Source organism: Fulmarus glacialis, unplaced genomic scaffold (assembly GCF_000690835.1).
Source record: "Fulmarus glacialis isolate BGI_N327 unplaced genomic scaffold, ASM69083v1 scaffold24627, whole genome shotgun sequence".
Taxonomy (NCBI): domain Eukaryota; kingdom Metazoa; phylum Chordata; class Aves; order Procellariiformes; family Procellariidae; genus Fulmarus; species Fulmarus glacialis.
The window spans coordinates 1-2,680 of NW_009224148.1; positions in this window are offsets into that span (position 1 = coordinate 1).

A 2,680-nucleotide genomic window follows, 5' to 3' on the forward strand; every position below is an offset into this window, starting at 1 on the left:
CTCCGTGCAGCCCCTCTGCCCCCCGTCCTGTGCGAGCGGAGCACAAGGATCCCCATCACTTCCTCAGATGTGTTTCTGCTGCGCAGTGTCACATCTCACCATTAGAAAAACATATTTCACTGTCTCGTTTTCCTTCCTGAGCACCTGCTATTTGCTTCTGTGTGTCATACTTGGCTTTAGTGTGGCCCAAAATCTGTTTAGAGTGATTATTCCGTTAAAAGAATACGACAAAAACTCTCCTCCCTTTAAAAAGCACCCACTGTGCTGAGTTTGCCCATAACAGCTGCTCGTTACCAAAACTGTGCTCTTCATTTCATGTGGCATCACTCTTGATGCGGCATGAACCCTCCACCGATCCCTATGGGCAGCAGCAGCCCCACAGATTGCTCTGGGATTTGCAGACGTGCCTGGTGGGACTTACCACGGTGAGACCGGCTCACCAGCTCCCAGCAGCTCACCCCAGCGCTGGCCCAGGGGGCCCCTGGGTGCCACCAGCCCAGGGCGGCGTTGCTGCCGCATTAGCAGCAGGAAATGTCACTGCTTCTGCACCCGTGATGCCTCACTATGAGGCTATGGGTGTTGCTAGTTACCTGCCTGCAGCCGACTTGAAGACGGTCCTTCATGCCTGAAAGGTTGTCCCTTCCCACCAGCCTGCCCTGTACCGTGTCCCCGTGCAGAGGAGGAAATAGGAACAGGGTGTTATCGTTACATGGAGAGTAATTATAAGCTAAGTGCAAATGCCACCTCCTGGCGCTGAAGACAATTGCCTCCTCTGAGAGAAGGTGGTTGAGCTGCAGGGTAATAGTCTCATCCCCCTGGCTAGAAAAGGTCTGGTGCCTCAGTGCAGATTTTGCTGGTGGCTGCTGGGGGGTTTCTGGTCGTCGTGCCGCTGCCATTGGGGTACGGTGCAAACACCTTGTGCCAACAGCCCTGCTTACACTGGCTGTCTCTTGTCCCCTGGCCATGCACCGCCATACAGAGCCTGGCTCCATCTTCTTGGTGAGCTCCTTGCAGGTAAAGGGCTGCGATCAGGGTCCCCGAAGCCCCCCCTTCTTGGGGAAGCAGGGCTGTGTGTGGCTGCAGGGAAGCAGAAGCTGAGCTGAGCTTGTATCACGCTCACCCCGTCACAATTTCTTAGCAGTGAATTTGCAAACATACAGCGTTCAGTGGCTTTACCAACAGAATTGTTTTCAAACAGCTTTAATACACACACAGCTGTAAGTGGCCGTTATTTAAGATCACACAGAGGAGGCAAAGGAGGTGACTGGTCTGCAAACAACTTCGCCTAGGAGAAGACCAACATTTCTACACTTGTCTGTATATATATAAATGTGTGCATGTGGTGCCTAAATAGCTGTAACTGCAGGGCATTAAACTAAAAAAATACCTACTCACTCAAGGGTATCACTCAATTTATTAAATTTAGGTGATATTTGCTTCCAGGCAGATACACTTTTAGTAGTTTCCAGTTATCAAGTCTCTCTTAGACACTTCAAGAGCTGCTTTTGACGCATTACCTTGACTCCCACATTCACCCACTTCTGGAATTGGACAGTGCAGAGCTGAAGCACAAACCTTTCTGCTGCATCAGTTCAGCCTCAGGCATTCGCTTGAGATTAAACACCCACGTCACTGCGACGGGCCAGCCGTCTGCTTCGCCTGCTGTTAACCCTACCAACAGCTGCACTAGTACAATGCCATGGTAAATAATTAGCACAACCCTTCGTAATGACAAATACCACGGGTATTTCTGATTCCTTGTACTATTATGCCATGACTTTTTGCGCATCTCTACGAGATGGAGAACGTTTAGCATACTTGCGTCGATGACTCAAGTCAGGTTCACCTTGTTTCCAGAGACACCACATCCAGACAGCCCTAGCAGTTGTTCCTCCAGATTACACAGGGCTGGCTGCAGGCAAACCCGCGGCGCCAACATTGGCATCAGCCCATTACAAACCTTGTGGCTGAAACCAGGCTTTCATTCCTCGGGACTCCTGACCTGGTCTTTATCTGTGCCTTAACATGGAAAAAGAAAGAAAACTCCAAACTCAGCCTAAATGGAGAAGAAATAAAACTGCCCTGTAAATACAGATTTAAGTCTCCAGCCTTTTTATTTATACAAGGATTCAAAGAACATATTTCAACTTTAGATAAACAGTGCAAGAGAGTTACAAGTACCTTGGTAACAGAAAGAAATAGATAACTGTCCAGCTATGCCAGTAAGTGAAATAATTCTTACTCCTGCAGATAGAAATGCATCTGTTTAAAGCAAAGGTGGACTTTAGATATTTTTGCTATACCTTAGCCCCTACCAAGCCCACCGAAAAACAACAGGCAGTTTGTCATTTGTAAATGATAAGTAGCTGCGCTCTCAAAGCCTTTTGAGACCCTCGCCCTTAGTTAAAACATACACGTTATGGCACAAAAGAGCAGGCTGAAAGACAGAGACATTTGGAAATCCACTATTTCTGGTTCTCCCCTTTCCAGGGACAGGGGTCTTCTCTAGACCACTACCCGCCTCCACAGCCCTGTGAAGTACGAGGCCTTTTCAAACCAGAACACCACGGATCACCATCTCGGCAACATCGAAGCAAACGATCCTCCCCAGCCACCCCCCCTTCCCCAGAGCTCCCCACTCATGCAACCAACCCACGGCCACCGCCAGCCCCCGCCGTGG